This window comes from Camellia sinensis, chromosome 3 (assembly GCF_055761805.1).
Source record: "Camellia sinensis isolate YWXY chromosome 3, ASM5576180v1, whole genome shotgun sequence".
Taxonomy (NCBI): domain Eukaryota; kingdom Viridiplantae; phylum Streptophyta; class Magnoliopsida; order Ericales; family Theaceae; genus Camellia; species Camellia sinensis.
In genome coordinates this window covers 34,182,310-34,203,610 of record NC_138963.1, presented here as the reverse complement: position 1 = coordinate 34,203,610, position 21,301 = coordinate 34,182,310, and the positions used below count along the sequence as shown (strand labels likewise).

Here is a 21,301-nt window from a genome sequence, read left to right as displayed (position 1 = left end):
GTCGTTTCCCGGCGATGGAAAGCATCCAAACCCATCAATCTCTCGGCCAATGTCATGGCAATGCAGCTCTTGCCTTCTTTCAAGCCTTGGACAACTTCGATCAGACGAATGCTAGACCCGCTGAAGCTTGGGGCAAGCAAAAAGTGAGATAGCATGCACAAACAAAGGGCATGACGCCGAAAACCTTGCCATTGGTGATCACTGCGGTCATCAGCATAAGAAAAGCGATGAATCAGGCTGAGGATGTCCAATTCTCCGTCGCGGATCAGAGATCGAGCGTCATGCATAGTGAGCCCACACATTCGCCCTAAGGCTTGTGCGTGGTCGAAGCGAAGCTGGGGCAAGATTTCTTCGTTGCGCTCGGATTCCATCAAAGCTTGGAAGTCTTCGAAGGTAGGACACATCTCTTGCCCGCTAAAACTAAAGACATGTGTTATCGGGTTCCAAAACCTTACCGCGGCATGGGGAAACGGAAGGTGCAGCAGAGTGCGACTCAACGTGAATTGTGCATTTATGTCGAAGCCTCGGAAGTTCAACTTTTCCGAGCCGTCTAAGGTAGCAATCCAAGTTGTGAGATTTTGGATGAGAAATGCCTCCATTTTGATGTAAAACTGAGATAGAATGACAGAACCACGAAGCTGGAACTTTTATGGAGGATAAGGCACTGTTTGGGGGACAAGTGTCAAAAATCTGGAGGTCACCATGCCAACTGGTCGGCCGACCACTTTTTCTAGTCGGCCAGCCAGTTTTTCTGGTCGACCGACTACATAACTAGTTTACTGAGGAAAAAATTGGTCGGCCAGCCACTTTTGGTGGTCGGCCATGGAGAAAAACTGGTTTTTGGCCTTTCCCTAGTCTCTAGAAGAGAGCTCCTAGCCTTTCCATGTGTTGGGAGTGTTGAAGGTCCGAGGTCACCTCTGTTTCGGATGCGTTCCATCGCCCCGTTTGTCTGAAATGTATTTGCTTATCGAGTTGTTAAGTTTTGTTTATCGAGTTGTTAAGTTTTAATGAGTTGTCAAGCTTTGTTCATCAAATTGTTGCTCTTTGTTTACCAACATTGTCGAAGTTTGCTTATCGAGTTGTAAACTTGCTGAGGTTTTGCTGTTTCTTAGTAAGTTAGGCTGTTTAGTTTGCTTTGTTGGCTCGTTACCTGACTTGGCAATGTATAATGTTCAATTTCCATTCAATCTCATTTTTGTGCAAAATGATGCGATGCGATGCAAAGAATGCAAAATACAACACTTTTTGAACAAAAAGCTATTTCATTCCATCATAGCTTCTTTTGTTACAACATTTTACAACAGGGTACAAATTTTAAAGAAAATAAAACTGCCTAAAGTTGATGTGCTACAACTACTAGTAAAACAAAAAAAAACAGAAAATAAAATAAAGCAAGAACATCTGTATCAGTGCTGTCAGGCTCAAGATTGGGAGGCTCTCTTCATCCTCTTCGACTGAGCAGCCTCTGCACCATCTCCACCAGCACCATCATCCGAATCGGAGCTGCCGTCCTCGGAACCCTCCCCGGCATCACCTCCACTCTCAGAACCGGAGCCAGCGTCCTCCTTTCTACCTGTGGATGTCTCCGACTGAGGATGCGCAGACTCCTCCTCCCCGCTGGACTCCTCATCATCTCTGATAGGCGCTCTACGCCTGCTTCGGCTGCGAGTCGTGCCCCCTCTACCAGCTCCTCGAGAAGGCCTGGATGGCCCAGCCTGTAACGGTGGCATCTGAAAACAAAAAAAACGGGCAATTTGAATACATCAGTCGAAGTATGTATATCAGATGCAGATGTGGGAATGATGCGTAGAGTGTGTGCTTGTAGGTGTAGTATATGAATGTGGTGTGTCAGATGTGCTCTACACATGCAGTCAACCAATGTAATGGAATGTTCAATTTCAGTATGTCATCAGAAGAATGATAAATGCAAGGAAATCGAACAGTACCGAGACGCCGGTGATGAACAACTGCGCCTCTCTCCGCAGGACCATGCTTTCGAGTGAGGCCACCACTCCGAGGAACCCCTCGCAATACTCTCTGGGAGGCTACAGATGTAAGTGCAAGTCATCAGTGAATGAATGAATGTCTAAATATCTGAGTGATAAATCAAAATTGTAAAGCATACCGGTGGCGAGTCAGGGTCACTGACATATCGATGATCAGGCAATGGAGGCTCCAATGGAATCGGGTAGGATGTCCCATACTGCCAGCTTGTCAGCTCAATCGAAAGATCCGGCCACCCAGCATATTAATAAGTCGGGGGGACCTCTCTAGCCCCACCCCTCATTGTGCCAGCTCCACTACTCGAAAGAATGTCTCTATCTCGGGTGCGACTCGAGGAAGGCACGTCAGCAGCCCTCCTCCTGGGGACACGGACATCTGATAGGGGAGGCATCAAGTATGTATGGCGATAGGTCGTGTAATCTCCCTCCTCCAGCAACAGAACTGCATCAGTACCCAACATAAGCTCCTCGACCTCCCGGGGAGTGAGTCTCTCAGTGGATCGCATGTCATCTGGAAGTGCTGAGGGGATACCCTGATTAGGGTTGCCCATCGTCTGACGCATGAAGTGATCGCCCAGAAACCAAGCCCTGCCAACTGGCCCCTCAAATAAAGTCCTGTATCGAGAAGAGGCCCACGCCCCAAGGAATCGGTACCGTGCATCTCCTGACAAAGGTGCCCAGGGCAACCAAGAGATCTGCGAATAACAAGTGCATAAACCGATTAGATGTTGTGAATATGCAAGATGAACCAAAGCTGAAAACATGACAAACTGAGAGTTTTGGATTACCTCCGCCGGCCGTACAGTATCAAAGAACTGGCGGAGGTAGGGCAAAGTCTCCTGAGTCCTCGGCCGACACCGACCCTCAAATCTGCGGGAGTAGGGGATCTCAAGAGGTACCTCCACCTCGAGCTCAAGGGCCAGCGTCGGAAAGTATGCATAAACCCATAGTTGTGAAAGGCAAGACTGCGACTGTCAAAACACAGATTGTATTGAAAATACTAAATGCTGAGTGCAGAACGTGGATGCGGAAAATACAGAATGCTGAGTGCAGAATGCAAAGTACAGAATGTAATGTGTGCCGTGTGTGCAGTGTACAGATAATGAAAAAGCGAAAATGTAAATCAAGAGGACAAAATGTACCTCCCAGGCTCTCCAGTAGCCACCTATTATGTTCCCTTGCCCGCGGGAGGTCGCACTCATATAATAGTAAAGGGTGGCGAGGCCGGCGCCACCCCAATCATATTGGCTGAATTGTGATAGGTCTACCAAAGCACTAAGCAAATAAAGTCCAACCGTGTTCCCCCTGTCGGAGAACAGAGTGGTCCCAATGAGGAACATCCAAAAACCCCGAGCATACTGCTCTATCTCCTCGACAGTCTCAGGCAAAGTCCCCCTATACTGCACGGGAAACTAGGTGTACCTGACTCTACCCGATGATCTGTCGATTGGCAGGCAGACTCCTAGTAGATAAATCCAAGCCGCCTCCCACTCGCCCATATCTGCGTCATAGGGGACCGGTCGGCCAGCTACGTCAAGGCCCGTCAACATAGAAAAGTCATATGGGGTCATTGTCATGTCCCCAGTAGCTGAAAAGTGGAACGAGTTGGTGGTGTCCCACCACCTCTCCACGAGTGCCCCCATAAGGGTCCTACTTGCCGGGTAACGTGATATCTCTGCGCAGAAAGGTCCAAATCCTGCCTCGTCCACGATATGGCGAACGGTATCTAGGAGCTCCGTATACCACTCCTTAGCAAGGATCGATCCATAACCCTGTGTGGAACAGGAAGATACCTGCATTCAGAATGAACAGATGTATTCAGTTTCAGATTGAAATATATAGGCTGTGTGCAAATCAAATCAGATACTGTGTTATGGACTGCGTGTTCAGTTTGAGCTGTGTGCAAATCAAATCAGGCACTGTGTTATGGACTGCGTGTTCAGTATGAGCTGTGTGCAAATCAAATCAGACATTGTGTTATGGACTGCGTGTTCAGTACGAGCTATGTACCAGAAGAACGAGCTGTGTGCCCAAAGAACGAGCTGTCTGCCAAAAAAATGAGCTGCGTGCCCGAAGAATGAGCTGTGTGCCAGAAAAACAAGCTGTGTGCCCGAAAAATGAGTTGCGTGCCCGAAGAACAAGCTGTGTGCTAGAAAAATGAGTTGTGCCCGAAAAATGAGCTGCGTGCCCGAAGAACGAGCTATGTGCCCGAGAATGTGTTGTGTGCCTGAGACAAACTGTGTGGTCAGAATGAGTCGCGTGTTCAGAGTAAGTTGCGTGCCAAATTAACAAAGTGTTGTGTTGTGAGCTGCGTGCCAAATGGACAGAATACTGTGTTGTGAGCCACGTGCTAAAATGACCAGACTATTTCTATATATAAGTTGTGTGCCAAATAGACCGGGTGGTGTGTGAAGGTGTTCAAAACGAACAGATAAAATACATAGCGAAAGAATGAAATGTACAGGAAATGCAGAATAAATTGCAGAGAACGTGGAAGTAAGGTACGTACCTCTCGCGCCTGGTAGGATAGATGAGACTCTGGTTCCCGTAGCAGTAGGTCCACAGGTGCTCGTCGCTCAAAGTCAGTAAAGTGATGGAAGGTGACAGGAGGTAAGACATGCTCTGGAGGGTCGTACCTTTCAGGGTCAAAAGGCCGAATCCTCGAAGGCAATGACATGATGTCTGGCTCATCCTTGGCATGTGGAGAACCTCCCCCATGATGGAAATGATCCGCCATCCAAAGAAATCTGCAAAAATGAGCAAAACGAGCCAAAATTGCAAAAAATCAACAAAAGTCAACTCTCGGGAAAGGAAAAAGTCAACAAAAGTCAACTCTTGAGAAAATGTGCCAAACTTCGAGACAAACATACCTCAAGTGGTGAAAGTGGAGAAAGAAGCTCCGAAATCAAATTTTAATCGGTTTAAAGTGAAGAAAATTGAAAGTTTTCGCGAAACAACTTCGCGTGGGGCGTTGGAAAATGCGTGTAAAGTGAAGATCTGAGGGGAAAAATGGTCTAGGGAGCAAGAGGAGCTGATTTCGGCCTTAGAGGTGTGAGCAAAAGTGATTTGGACAAGTCAACTTAAAGATCCGAACCTGAAAGGACAAAACTGCCCCAATTTTTGTAAACTGGTCAGCCGACCAGTTTTTCTGGCTGGCCGACCACCTTGTGAGCAAAAACTGGTCAGTGGCTATTCTAGGTGGTCGGCCATCCCCCCTGGTTGGTCTCCAAGGTCCCTTGGTTCTCCCTGTGTATTTTGGTGATGATTGGAGTCCTCGGCTCTCGAGAAAGTACAAGAAAAGTTCACTTTTCGGCACGAGATGTCTCTGCGGGAACTTCAATTCAAGTCTTCGATGTGTGGCTCGTCGTTACTCGCCAAGAGCAAGGTGTATGCGTTTTGAGTACGTTGCGACCCCACCGAGAAGTAAATCGGAGGTCGCGTTTGAGTTGCTCTCTTTAAGGCTCGTACTTCTCTACTCAGTGTTTTGTTTCAAGCATGCTTTTGATGTTGTATTGTTATGCACACCACTTGCATTGTTGTGCACGTTCCACTGGTATTGTCATGCACCCATAGTTTACTTACGTCGTCACGCATGTTTCTCTTGCATTGCTATGCACTTTTTCATCGGTGTCATACGTATCCGCGTTCGATATAGCGTTAAACATATGTTGCTAACTATGTTGTACCTGTTAAGTTTCTCTTTTTTGCAGGCACGATATTGTATGTACAGTTCATTCAAGGCTGGTGCGACCAAACGATATTGTATGTATGGTTCATTTGAAGCTGGTGCGACCAGACGAACCGGACGATATTGTATTTTCCGTGTGAAATGTAGCGAGAATTGTACAATTCTCCTACATCCTTTCTGCATGTGATGTAGTTTGGTCTGTATTCGCTTGCTTAAATTGTTGCATTTATTGTGCATATTTGCTTCATTACAGTTTTCTTTGCATGATCATAAGTTATGTTCGGCCTCCTGCATGTCTTTTGCATTCTGCCCCTGTCTGCGGCCACATCTCTTTGATTATCTTGCCTGTTTGTCTAAGTTTTTGGCCTTGTCAAAAATGAGTCGTCTCTGGGCTTTGACATTCACTCTTGTCACTTATGACTTTCGAGTTCTGTCAAAGAGGGGCAACTGTAGACACCTCATTTTTGACCGACCTTAAGACTCAAACGTCATCGATTGAGCGCTTGGTGATGGTGCATGTTCTGTTTGTTCTGAGATTTTGAAGTTTCGGCTGAGAGCCTTGCCTCCGAGTCTCGAAACTTTTTGTGCTTTGACTCGGTCTACGAACCAGGTCTTGTTTTCTTTTCCCGGAGGAAGGGAGAGGTCTTGTAGACCACCTCTCAGTGGTCGTGGGCTACTTTTCGTGGTCCTGGGCCACTGTTCCCGTTTGGAGACTAGTTTCCGATTTTCGGAGCCGTTGGCTGCGCGCCTCGGCTCGGGACCGCTTAACATTCTCCATTTGGCACGGTTTTTGGAACACACCCTGTTTCCTTTGTCTAGAGGGACACTGTGGCCCGAGAAACCACTTTTGTGGTCGCACGCCACTTTCGGTGCTCAACAGCTAGTTTTCGAAGCACCTGGCCGCACGCTTTGCCTCCCAAACTCTCGTTTTGCATCCGTGTTGGTTCATTTTTGGCATGAACCTTGTTTTCCTCGTTTTGGAGGTGGTACAAGGATGGGAGACCATCTTTCTCCTTAGAAACCACTTTTCTCCCTGCCAACCAGTTTTCTGGTCAGGAAACTGGTTTTCTTGGTCTTTGGGCCACATTTTCTAGTTTTCCACCCCACTATTTGCTTGCTTTCAGTGTGGTGACCACCAATACGCTTGGCTGACCACTTTTTATCTGGGAGACCACTTGCCCTGGTCGGCCGACCACCTTTTCTGGTCGGCTGGTTACCTCCTGTTCTGTCAGATTGTGTGGATGCCAGCTATGCCAGCTGGAAGGCACAGACTGTATCCTCCATACACGTGTATGTGTATGGAGGATTTGCACCCAAGCTTTTAGCTTCTTAAGGAAGCTTTAGCTTCAAACCTCTATAAGAGAGGCCCTCCCTCTCCTTTGCACAGGTTTTGAAATTGGCTAAGGCAAAAATATATATCTCCCTCTATATCTCTATATTTTGGATTCAAAAAGTGTGTTGTTCATGACCTATTGCACCACACCTCATAGCCATAAACCTCCACCATTGATCTGAGGTTCTTGGAGGGTATTTTCAGAGGTTGAAGAGTTGGTTTTTTGGTCCCAAAACTTACTGGTTTTGCTGAGCTTCAAGGGTAACTCATTTTCCCTATTTTTAAGCTCTATCTTGATCATTCTCTTAGCCATACTTGCATGTATATTTTGGATTTGTTGTCAATTGAAAAAAGCTTCATATTGAAGTGTTTTTCATGATTGTTTAAGGCTCTTTTGGTGTTGAGGGTCATCTACCCTCTTGCATGCTCTTTTTAGCCTTGTTTTGTGCCATGCCATGAGACCTTTGTGTTGATCTTTGCTTGGCCTTTTAGCCACTGAAATCCAGTGGATTTTCAGTGGTTGGCATGTGGTTTACCTCTCTCTTTTGGCCTTGTTTGTTTGCATTTTTGGCCTTTCAAAGGAGCACATACTTTCATACTTCCAAGGCTTGGTTCAGGCCCTTTTTTGTGACTTTTGGGACCTGCCTAGACTCTGTCTATGGCTGGTTTGGTCACCCTATGTTTGCCTCTTGCATGTGTAGAATAATCTCTTTCATGGCTTATCAAAGTAGCACCTCATTCTTGCATGCATTGGTCATGTCTCAATGGGTTTTTAGCCATCATTTGGTATGCCATGATTCTGTTTTTGGCTGGTTTGGTAGCCTCTCATATGCTTCATATGCTTGTAGTGTAAATCATGTTTACTAGCTTGAAATGCATGATGTTTTGGCCCTCTATTCTAGCATATTTTGGCCATGATCCAAACTGATTTTGTTCATATTTTGGGCTGCCTTAGCTCTATTTTGAGGCCTCTTGGTCGAATGATGCTTGACATGCATGCTTGTAGTGTAATAGCCTTGCCTAGCTTTGAGTTTTTAAGGTCCCTTGCATGCTTAACTTGAGGTATTTGCATGTTTTGGCATTATGAGGAATGTTATTTCAAAGCTTATTTCTTGGCCATATTCTCATGTTTGTCACTCTTTCAATGTGCTTGAGAACATCATTATACCACATTTGTGAGCCATTGCATGAGCTTCATTTTTTTGCCTTTCAAGCCATCATCTTAGTTCACTTTTGCTCCTATTCTGGCCTGCATACGGTCTGCTTGGAGTTGGTTTGGCCATTTGAGCATTGTCTTGCATGCCTATAGTGTAATAGACTTCACTAGTTTTGGTGCTTGAGCCATTCAACATGCACTATGTGAGTTGTTTACATCATTTGGAGTCATTTTGTATGCCATTTTAGAGTTGGAACATGTGTCCTTGCACTCCATATTTCATCATTTTCAATGCGTTTGGAAAGTTGCGTTTTATGCCTTAGGCTTGGGGCCATTGCATTGGGCATATTTGCATGAGTTTTGGAGCCTTGTTTTCATAATCTATGGACACTTATTTGGGTGTGGCTAAGGCCCATCCATTTTGGTTTAAGTCCATTTTGCATCGAGTATGCCATTGTAGTTCATAGCATTGAGTATGCCACGTTGTCGCATGATTGATCACTGCATTGTGCATGCCTTGTTCGTCTCATTGTGTATATTAGTTCCATGTGCATTGTGTATGCTAGTGCCATGAGCATTGTGCATGCCATGTAGCTTATAGCATTGTGTATACTAGTTGCATGTTTGCATGTTATCCCTTGCATGTTTGCATCACTTAGTTGCATTGCATTAGGATTACATGCTAGAGTCGCATTGGTGCATGCCATGTTATGTGTTGCATTGTGTTTGGAATAGGAGTTAGTTTGAACACGGGAAACAAGGGACGTTTCATACTTGAAGTGATGAAACGTGCCTCAATTCTCGGTCGCCGACACTCTTGACTACCCATGATGGAGTTGTTGGCTTTAGGTGTTTGTATGTGCATTCATTTCACATTAAGTCGTGCAATTCAGCTCCTCGGCCATCATGCATCGAAATGCGTGATTGGTGGCCTGAGGGTCGAGGACTACACTCCCTTGAGCTTATGCAATGATGGGGAGAGTGGTCGTGCACACATGTGTTGCAAATACTTTGCCATGCCTCTCTCTTTCCCTTTGTTGCAGAAAACCAGAAACCAGGAGAGGAAACTAGTCGGCCGACCAGATTTACTGGCAGGCCGACCACTTTTTTTGGTTTCCACCACAAAGGGTGGTCGGTAGTTGGTCTCCCATGCCTATAAGCTGGTCGGCAGCCTTCCCATAGATTCCCAGGGTGGAGTTTCATCTCTCTGGAGCTTTGTGCAAGTTTCTGAGATCAATTGCAAACAAAGGCAAGTTGGGGCGTCGCGAGCGACTTCCGAACAAGGCAATTCAAGCATGCATGCATCCTTCGTCATTCAAAGCAGAGCTAAGGTTGCCCGTATTCATTTAGTTTGTATGCTCATTTAGATTGCTTACTTAGTTAATGATGTGTAATAATTAGCTGTAGCTTATCATTCGTTTCGTTATGTAATAACTAGTTTGATTAGATTAGCTTAGGTTAGCTAGTTAGTTTTGTATTATTTATTCAGACCCTCCGTCGAGAGGGCAAATTTTGTAATAAATGTGCGTGTGTGTGCTGCTTGTCTGCCAACCCCACGTCTTTCTCCCTTTTATTTACCAGCTTACGATGGTTAGTTTTAGGGCATGTTTCAATTAGCATCCTTATGCTTCGCATGTTTGCATTCATTCATCTGTCTTGCATGCACCGGGCTAGGCGCATCATACTAACTGCATTGTATTTTAATTCCGAGTTGAATACATGTTATCTGTAGCATCTCATATGCCATCTTAGAATAGCCGAGCCTATCTTAGTTGCATTTTGCATGTGTTGTATTAGCCATCTTAACATGAATTAGGATCATGCATTGATTACTAACTAGTTTCTGTTTTGGGCGTGGAGTACTCGGTGAGTGTTTATGCTTTAGCATCCTTGCATGTGTGTGAGTGACTGCCATGATAGCATGCTTGCCATGAGGCTAACTGCTTATGTGATATACCTGCCTGAATGCCTGTGGGTGAAGGTTGGATTATTTAAATTGAAACAATTCATCGGTTGCAAGTTTTAAAGCCCACTTGAGAGTGGCAAATCACCATGTTTTCTAAGCCCACTTGAGGGTGGCAAAATCCGCATTTTAGCCTACTTACGAGTAGCAAACCGCTTTCAAAAACAAACATGAGATGTTTTGTTCCAACTTAGACGATCTAATCTATACTTGTATGTTGTGCGCATCACGTAACAATTCTTGGCTAATAAACCGAAATAAGAACGCTTGTATTTTCAAAAACAAGATATCATGCTTAGTACAGGTCGATCTTTGATCGAGCGAATGGGAATGCTCATCGCATGACCTTCCCCAATCGTACCCAAGTTCCTGAGCCGAGGCAACTTTGGTGATGACGGACATGTGGCCTTAGGCACGAGTCAGGGTTTCCTAAATTTCCCAAAACAAAATATTTAGGTGGCGACTCTGTATCTGGCAAAGCAGTCCATGTTTGGCACTTCTTTCTAAAAAATCAAATTTTCAAAACGATTTGCCAGATTTGGACTCTTTGGTGATTTATCAATCTCGCATTGCACTTTGCGATATTAGATTCAGAACCGCGACATTTGAGTCCGAACTGTAGTGAGCCTAATGAACAAAACGGGATTTTCCCGAGACGTTTGGGCGCGTCTGCAGAGGCCGAGCCGGCTGCACCGTGGAGGCCAAAGCTCTAACACCGTGGCAAAGAAATCTCGGCCACCGCATCTGTGAAGGGTGACAAAGAACACCTCTTTGCCTTTGACCTGTCGAAGGCATTGCATTTATTAAGCGACGTGACCGAGAGCGAACATGTTACTGACACCCGACTCGTTAAATCCACGGTCAAGTCCATAACCAGGGTATGTTTTCGAAATCTTCCCAAGTCTGTGCTCAGTTAGTCTTCTTATTTCGGCTAACATCTTTCTTGTTATAAGCCATCCAGAAACAGCACATGGTCATAGACCGAATTGTGAACCTGTGCCATAAAGTCACCAAGTTAAGCCGCTGAGCTTGGCCAGGCTAAGGCTTCACTTGAAATGGTCAACGCCGGCAACGCTAGGCTTCTTGGCCAGCTCGGTAGGGCCGAGCAAGAGATGGATGAATTGAAGGCCCAACTCACAGCCAAAAACAAGCGAAGTAGGTCGCCGTGGATGAGGCAAACAATCTCGGTTTCAAGGAGGCTGAGGACAACTGCACTGAGCAAGTCGAAGCCACCAAGGACATCTATTTCCAGTCCAATTAGAAGGCCACTTGCGAAAAACTCGGCCAAGGATCTGAGACCGAGGTGTTCGTGTCATGACCCGAACCCGCCCCCATGGGTTAAGGACATAACTAGCCAGTAATCCTGAGATTACCTACGGCCTCAAACCAAATCAGACATAACTCGTCAGAGTAAAGGGGCCAAACGGAAGGAAAATTTAAAACTTTGTCCATAGAGCTGTGCTTACATGGCACGTCATAACAAACCATACATATGCATGTTAATAACTCACTTCAGAAAATACAGTAGCATAAGGTTCTGTATAGACAAGATCATTCAAGTCTAAGTCAACCCAAGAAAACTATATACAAACGTATTCAAAGTCTTCGCTAACGTGACAAAATAAAACAGGATAACAAAAAGGCAGAGACGAATCTCGTGCGTGAGACGCCAGGGCTAACTCTTCAAAACTTGGTTGTTCCTTCCAAACTTCACTGAGGCTGGGTTTGGACCTCTCTTGGCTCACCTACAAACACATGAATAAGCATGAGCGAAAGCCCAGTGAATAATATCAAATAAAAAAGTTACACAAATGGTATTTAGAACAACGTGCTTCAAACGGCCTTGGGCCTAATTCGTATTTCTATCTAACATATATATAAATATAGGTCAAGTGATTACGGTTCCAAATACATCATACGGCCTCGGGCCCAATTCATTCGTATCATTCAAGTCAAACTGGCCTTTGGACCATTTGTACTTTCATTCATGTCAAATTGGCCTTTGGCCCATTCATACTTTCATTCAAACCAGCCTTCGGTCCATTTGTTCTTTCGTGTCAAACTGGCCTTTGACCCATTCATTCAATCATGGCATACTGGCCTTTGGCCCACTCATTCTTTCATGTCAAACTAACCTTTGGCCCATTCATTCCATCGTGTCAAACTGGCCTCGGGCCCATTCATACTTTCATGTCAAACTGGCCTTTGGCCCATTCATTCAATCATGTCAAACTGGCCTGGAGCCCATTCATACTTTCATGTCAAACTGGCCTCTGGCCCATTCATTTACCAACACAAACATTATCCACCATCCAAACTAATGAACTTATAAAACTTACATAGAAGTAAGCAATTGGACAGACAATGCATTTCAGATATCTTTGATAAGATATTACTCACAGTGATCGGTTGGTTGATTTGCCCTAGAGCTTAACCCTACACATCACATAACACATATGAGTCACAAACAATTCAATCTGTTCTTAATTCACATATTCCTCTTTAGGCTTCATTCCTATCCTTTTAACTCATTTACAATGCTCAATGCATGCCTAAGAGTGCTTAGAAGTGAAAGAGAACGGAAAACGAAACACATAATGCATTTACAAAATTTCAAAAACAGGGGTCCCCCGCTCGAGCGTGGACTTCCCCGCTCGAGCGGACCCATAAGGTTTGCAAAAGTGCTGGTTACATCAATTTTACGCTCGAGCGTGAGTTCGGGCGCTCGAGCACGAACTCGGTCTACATAGCTCCCCGCTCGAGCGGCAGTTCCCCGGCTCGAGTGGACATCATAAATTCTGGGTTTTCCAGAATGGTTCTTGAGCTCAAATTCAACATTCAAACCAACATTTCTTGCATATTATGGCTCAAACTTAACATATACATATACTAACATGGCACCAACACCAAATTACAACATTATGAGGCTCAATTCCATGAATTACTTACATGCATGACTCAAATTATCCCAAACTCATCATCAACATGCTAAATACAAACATTCAAGACTCACACCCCCATGATTTGCACATGCATGTGGGAGATACTCATTATTCTCAACTTAATTGGTGAAGAGATGGTCAAATACATGGACTTCAACCAAAATTCAACATGGAATACACACTTTATGTTCAAACATGGAAATTTATAGCAATTTCTTACATGCATGCACTTGTTGACTTCAAATTCAACAAAACCAACTCAATTCATGCTCTTGATCACCATTCAACTTTGAATTCACAAAATTACAAAATTAAACTCATGAATTCATAATCAACTACTCACCTAGAAGCTCAATCTTCCCAAACTATGGTCAAATCTTGAGTTGGTCTTCAATTTACTCAAGCTTCAAGATCAAAACCTCAATTTCCCACACTCCCTCTCTCAAATTCGGCCTCTCCCTCTCTCCTTAGGATGATTTCAGCCAAAATGAAATAAAGAGAGAAGTTGAGTGCAAGTGGCTCTTTTTTATATAAGCCCCATTAATCACAATAACCAATATTAAATAATTGGGCACTATATCATTAATTTAATCTAATTAATATGATCCGAATCAATTTTCAATTAAATTTCACCGTAGGTTCTAAAAATTATGCCAATCACCATAGCGTAGTCAATTTTGATTTATGTGGCCGATAGAGCCTTCAATTTAAATTCCAAAGCAAATAATCAAACAGATATTCCTACGGTGAACAGATAGAAATTCAAAACCACATATTTTCACATAAATGGCACACAAAATCATACCAAACACATAATCATATTCATATTAAGGACCGATTAGCATACTACGGAACAGGGGTATCACAGTTCGCTTCTCCTCTTCCCGTCTTCCTGTCGGTCTACCTGATTCCTTATGCCAACGAAGTCTTCAATGCTTTGCAAGAAGAAGCGAAAAAAGTGGCCGAGGACGAGGGTAGCCAAAAGGAGCTCGGTGAAAAGGAAAAGGCTGTTGTTGTAGACCAAGAGGTCGCGACCGAAGGAGCCGAGGATGAGTTTGCCGACCTCTCCCTATTAGCGTAGTTTAGACTTGTCTTTTTTGATTTCTTTTTGAATTCCTGTAATCGGGCTACAAGCCCCACCATATGTACTAAATTTTCCAATCAATGAAAAGTTCACATTTTTCTTATACTCTTGCAATGTTTGCCATAGTTTTCCTTTTAACCGCGTTATTCTTGCCCGGCGTGTTACAAACTGATTGAACCGAGAAAATTATCTCGGTCTTTAAAGACAAACGAAAATTATTTAGAGTTGAGAAAATCATCAACTCTTCTAACCGGGGTAAAACATCTCGGCTAAAATGCTAGGGTTTGGCAAATCACTAACTTTTCTATCCAGGGTAAAACATCTCGGCTATATAACTAGAGTTGAGCAAATCACCAACTCCATTAGCCGGGATAAAACACCACGGCTAATTTACTTGAATCAAAACATCAACACCTTTTGCCGGGATAGAACATCTTAGCTAATATATTCGAGTTGTGCAAAACATCAACTCTTCTAGCCGGGATAGGACATCTCGGCTAAAACGCTAAAGTTAAGCAAATCATGAACTCTACGAGCCGGGGAACAACACATCGGCTATAATCCTAGAGTTGAGCAAATCAGATCATCAACTCCATCAGCCGAGATAAAACGCCATGGGTAATATACTCAATTTGAACAAAACATCAACTCTTCTAGCCGAGGTATATCATCTCGGCTAAAACCTCAGAGTTGAACAAATCATTAATCCTTTTAGCCGGGGTAAATCATCTCGGCTAAAACCTCAGAGTTAAGAAAATCATCAACCCTTTTATCTGGGGTAAATCATCTCGGCTAAAATCCCAGAGTTGAGCAAATCATCAACCCTTTTAGCCAGGGTAAATCATCTCGGCTTTAGAGGCGGTTGCCCCTCGTTCACTACATTACTTCGAACAAAACAAACTTCCTAAGCAGAAATAATTCATTTCTATTACATTGGCAAATGGAGTATTACATTCAAAAATAAAGGGAAAACTTGTTCCTTCACAAAAAATTACACACAAAAGACAAAGACTAAAAATAATACAGTTTGAGGTTAGCCGCATTCCATGGCCGGGGTATGCTTTTGCCATCCAAGTCCTCTAAGTGGTATGCCCCCTTGCTTGCTAGACCGATTATCCCATAAAGCCCTTCCTAGTTTGCCCCAAGCTTGCCTTCGCCTGGCACCAGTGTGTTGCCCATCACATTCTTTAAAACCCAGTCCTCGACTTTAAGCGTTCTGGGGTGCACTATTTTGTTGTAGTTTCTGAACAATTCTTGTTGATATGCGGCCACATTGATTAACGTATTTTCTCGGCGTTCGTCAGCTAGGTCCAATTCCAGGGTGATGGCTTCAGAGTTCAACTCGGGCTCAAAATTTTCGCTGTGGATGGTGGGTATGCCGATCTCCAATGGAATGACTGCCTCCATGCTATATGCCAGGGCAAAAGGAGTCCCCGGTCGAGCGTGTCGGGGTCGTCCAGTATGCCCAGAGGACACTAGGAAGTTCCTCAGCCCACTTGCCTTTGGCTTTCTCCAGCCTTTTCTTCAACCCATCTAGAATGGTCTTGTTTGATGCTTCATCTTGGCCGTTGGACTGAGGGTACGCCGGGGTGGAATTGTAGAATTCTATCTTCAATTCCTTACAAAATTCTCTAAACGGCCGTCAAATTGGGTGCCATTATCATAAATCAAAGCCTTGGGGACGCCAAACCGCGTTATCACGTTCTGCCAAACAAACCGCTTGACATCCTTTTCTTTGATGGTCGCTAAGGGTTCGGCTTCAACCCACTTGGTGAAGTAATCTGTCGCCGCAATGAAGAACTTCTGGTTGCCTGGCACTGTTGGGAGTGGTCCCACTATGTTCAGCCTCCACATTGCGAAAGGTCAAGGACTTATGAGGGGGAGAAGTCCGGATGTGCCGGTTATGTTCAGCTGTAAGATCCACTAGCTGGTCTATTCTGGGCAGTGGAAAGCTGTCTTTAGGGTAAGCTCGATTGACCGTCTTGTAATCAACGCAAACTCGCCACTTTTCATTTTTCTTGGGTACTACGACCGTGTTCGAAACCCACCAAGAGTAGTGCACTTCCTAGATTGCCTTAGCTTTGAGCAGGTTCTTGACTTCCTCCGCGACTACCTCGACGTGATGAAGGGCTGATCTCCTCGTTCTTTGAATGACCGGACGAGCATCCGGGAAGACATTGAGTTGGTGGCAAATAAAGCTTTGATCAATGCCTAGCATGTCGTATGGCGTCCATACAAATACTTCGATGTTTGCCACCAAGAACTCCACCATCTTTTTCCTTTCTTGGGCGGTCAGGCTAGATCCCAGCAAAAAGAACTTGTCAGGATTCTCTGTACTGATCCGCATCTCCACCAACTCTTCAACAGCCTTTTCCTCAGCCCTAGTGCCCACATCATCTAGGACATTTTAGTCTTTCGAACCTTCGATCATTTGCACGAAGCCTTTGGATGCTCGGTTCCCATTCACTACCACGAAACACTGCTTCGCCATGACTTGATCACCTCAAATCTCCTCAACTTCCCCCGTAGCGGAGAAGAACCTCATAACCTAGTGATAGATCGACGCCACCGCCTGCATAGCGTGAAGCCATCCCCTACCAAGGATCAAATTGTATGTGGACGGCACCTTCAACACCCAGAATTCCACCTGCTTGACTACGGATCCGGCTTTGACCGCCAGGATTATCTTTCCCATTGGCCACTCCGGTTGTGAGTTAAAACCAAAAAGTGGCGAAGTTGCAGGAGCCAAGTCTGTATCTCAGAGTTTGAGCTGCTTGAAGGCGTCGTAGTACATGATCTCAACCGAGTTGCCTTGGTCGACCAAGATGCGCTTAACATCGAAGTCCCTGACGCAAAAGGTGACCACCAGGGCGTCATTGTGCGGAGTTTAAATGCGCTCAAGATCCCTGCTTGAGAAGCTAAGCACATTTTTCTCCTCAGTCTTGCCTCTTTTGATCACGGGCTGAACTGACAAAACTTCCCTCATATGTTTCACTTTTTTGATCATCTCTCAGAGCTCACATACCCGCACCATCTGTACTATACCGTGGATCACGTTGACCACTCCTTGGGAGGATGCCTCTAGGTTGTCCAAACCACTTGGCTCAGCCGGTGCATGGTGTGCAGCCCTAACGCCCCCATCGATGTAACGATCCAAGTGACCGGCGGCGACTAACTCTTTCAAGTGTTGCTTTGAAGGCAAGCAGTCCTCCGTCCGGTGCCCTCGCTCCCTATGAAATGTGCAACGATACCACGAATTGAAGACTTTTTGCGCATCGCCTAACTTAGCGGGAAACCGGACGTAAACCTCATCGCGGATTTCACTAAGTATGCGGTAGATTGAAATCTTAAAAACTGTGGTGATGCCCGTACGAGCGTTCAACTTTTTGTTTGCATCTGCTGCCTCATCACGGGGATAATCTGTTCGGTCGTTGCGGCGACCTTTACCCCGGTTCCTATGATCTAGACCGCGGTCTGATTCCCTTGTGCGATCATGTGGACGGTTTGTCTCCTGTCTGACCGCGTGGACTTTTCCAGCCACCCTCTTGTCCGTTGCCACCTGATTTGTCTTCGCGGTGGACGCCGTCGCATCGTTCTCCACACATATGTGCTTATTGATGTGCTGCATCAACAGCTCCATGGAAGTCAGTTGGTTCATCGTGAGCGAGTCCCTTAGTCTATGTCCGACCGAGAGACCGCACTTATATTGGGTGATTACTAGGTTGGTCGGGCAATCTAGGATCTCATTGAATGTTTCCCAATACTTGGCGTTGTAGGCTTTGAGGGAGTCGCCTGACTCCATTTTGACGCTCAGGAGGTGGTCAACTTCCTTTGGCGTTTTAGTATTGGTTTTGAATCGAGTCACGAATGCTTCCGCCAACTGTTGCCACATTTCGATGCTTTCCTTCGGAAGCCTCTCAAACCACTTCAAGCGCAACTCGCCCAAACTCGACAGGAAAATAAGGCACATGAGAGCGTCATTACGCCTGTATCCAGCCATAACCTGCCGAAAGTGGCTTACATGCATGTACGGATCAGTTTTTCTGTCATAAAGCATAAATTTGGGCTGGGGAAAGCCCGCTGGGAACGGTGTGGTCTCTATCTCAAGGGAGAAGGGGGTGGCTCTCAGTCTTGCTAAATCTTTGTCCAAAGGGACAGGCACAACTAAGCGAGGTGGCGGCATTATGACTTCTTCACTGGTGCGACCTCTGTAGGATAACCGCTGGAGCGCCGGCACCCTTTGAACCTCCCGTCGGCGCGCTCGTTCTTTCAAGACGTCCCTCAAGTCCTCCGAACGGGAGGAGTAGAAATATCTTGATCTCGTCGGCGAACGTGAGGGATGGTAACTACTATCTTGCGCGCAAGACTTCTTTGCAGGCAAGTCTGCGTCTCCAACCCCATAGCTTCTTGTAATGGAAATGGAGGGTGTGTGTCGCTGGTTCTGGCTGTCTGAACGCCGGGGTTGGGTGCGCTCACTGTGGTCACCCACTCCAGCAACACCCTTTCCTTTGACTTGCCGTTTGAGAGCTTCCATCTCTGCCGCCATTCTCTGGATGACGGCGTTTTGGTCCCTAAACTTGTGCTTCAGGCGTTGAGCATACGATTTTCTTCGCCGCCGGTGTCCGTCTGGACTTCGCGAGTGACCAATGCTTCTGGCGCGCTTATCTCGCGTATCTCTGGGAAGTATTCCTGGTGAGGTCTCCAGGCCCGCCATGTTCGGAACGACGGGAAGTCCGTCTTTCCATCGAACTGACTTTGGGGTAATACCATCGATGGCAGACAATGGTACTTTCTTGTTGTTTACCATGGAAGGTGAACCAATGAGCTTGGAGGGCAAGGTTGTGTCTGTTCAAGCTTCCCACAGATGACGCCAATTGTATGGGAGCCAAATATCCGGTACCACCCGTACTCCTCGCGTCCAAGCTGCACCTTCCTCCGATCGACCTGTGAACACAACGAAGGTGAGCTACTCGGCAGTGCGTTGTCGGAAAACCCCTCCGACGGTCAAGTCAGCACACACTCAGAGAGAGAGAGAAAAGAAGACAATGTGTTAGTGTTTCTCTCACCAGAAGATGTCTCATCCCCAGCATGGGGGGCGCAGCCACGCTTATATACCTTCTACGCGTGCCTCTACGTCCATTTGCCTTTTGACGCGTGGACCTGCTCTCCTATCCCACTTTCTCACGTGTCAGCGCAAATACAGCTAAACACCACCTAACCAAACTGCCAAACGGCGTTGACAGGAACGGATAGCCCGGCAGCACTACCCCATCTTCCTACAACCGTATTACTTTCGAGACATGCAATGCTCCTAGTCGAGCTCTGTTATGACCGAGCTTAGCAGCCCTCCGTTATGACCGAGCTCTTGCTTGGTTGGGCCGGTCTGCGAAGGATCTTGCACGCCGATCTCAACGAGCAAACAACGCGAACCGAGCTCTTGCTCGGTTGGGCCAGTCTGCGGAGGATCTTACACGCCGATCTCAACGAGCAAACAACATGAACCGGGCTGGCAGAGAAGTTATCCCGGCCAAATCGGACCTGGGCTTTAACCGAGCGAGCTGCCCCTGAATTGGCCCAGCCTAGCTCGACCCAAGCATGCTCGGACCAATTTTAGTCCGGTCATTACCACGGCCCAAAGTTAGATTATGAAATCTCTCTCTCACCTACCATTATTTTTTTTTTAAACAACATATCAAAGATAGTGTTAATAATATAGCGTCAAAAAATGGACTCATGTAGCTGAGGCTATTAGTATTCATGATTAGAATAATCTGTAATATCTTTAAGGGGAAAAAAATGGGAAAATTAATCTCAGTCTCATCTTTTAAAAATAATTATAAGTTGATGAAACAGTTTTATATTTTAATAATTAAAATTTATAAACTTTACCACTAATTGAATGTTTTTTTTTTTAAATTCACGCTGAATTGGTATTTTCCCAAAAAAATAATAATAATAAAACTCTTATAGGTATGATCATCATTTTTTTTGGTTGATGTGTAATTTTTGTTTAAAAGATATTCCAATTTTTATGATGAATACAAAATTTGTCAGTCATAGAGACTATTTTAACACACATTTAATACTTTTAATAACAAAATTGACAAATTTAAAATGTTGAAAGACTAGAATGACACAATTCGCAGTCTAAAAATTAAAAATATAATTAGCCCTTTTAATTATATAATGAAGACTTGTAAGAAAAAATTATTTATATATTTTGTATTTTCATTTTTTCTTCCTTAACTCATATACTGGATGAGCCTCTCATCCCACCCCACCCCACCCCTATCCCCACCCCCACCAGCCATAAAAAAAGAAAAAGACAAACAACCACTATTAATACCCATGCATATCCAATACTACAATTTAAAACCATAATAAGCATTACTAAAACAAAAAAGACTTCATAACAATACTAAATCTTTCTAATCAAATTAGATCATTGCCACACCACATTAATTCTTCTTGGCCACTGCCATCAGTGGTTCGAATTTCCTCACTGTTACTCCCATCCTCTCCTTTCTATCCATAGTCTCTGCAGTGACTTGACCATTAAGCTTCCACTCAAACTCATGCAACAATGAGCCCAAAACCAAATGCAACATCCGGTGAGCTAGCGGCACACCGGCACACATCCTCCGCCCCGCTCCAAACGGTATCAGCTCGTAGTGTTGCCCCTTGTAATCGGTTTTTGAGTCCAAGAACCTCTCGGGCTTGAATTCCATAGGGTCGTCCCAGCATTCAGGGTCTCTTCCAATCGCCCAAGTATTAATCAACACTTTGGTGTTCTTGGGTATGTGGTAGCCCGTGAAATTGGTATCTTGAATTGCCTTTCGAGGGACTAGGAATGGGATCGGAGGGTGTAGACGGAGCGTTTCCTTCACCAAGGCTTGCAGGTATGGTAGGCCGTCGATGTCAGACTCTTCCATTTTTCGATTGGGTCCAACGATGTCGATGAGCTTGGCTTTGGCCTTGATCATCTTCTTTGGGTTGCAGAGGAGTTCTGTCATGGCCCATTCGATGGTGCTGCTAGTTGTTTCTGAACCGGCTAAAAATATTTCCTGCACCACTTGATGATGAATATCATTAATACAAAATTTGTGTTCAAAAAATGGTATGGTAAGGGTAG

The 21,301-nt window shown here is 45.1% G+C and overlaps 1 pseudogene; it reads right to left on the bottom strand.

Annotated features, from left to right (window-relative positions):
- Positions 1–1,421: 1,421 nt before the first annotated feature.
- LOC114306067 (cytochrome P450 76A2-like) overlaps positions 1,422–21,301 on the bottom strand; it is a 72,385-nt pseudogene continuing 52,505 nt past the window's right edge.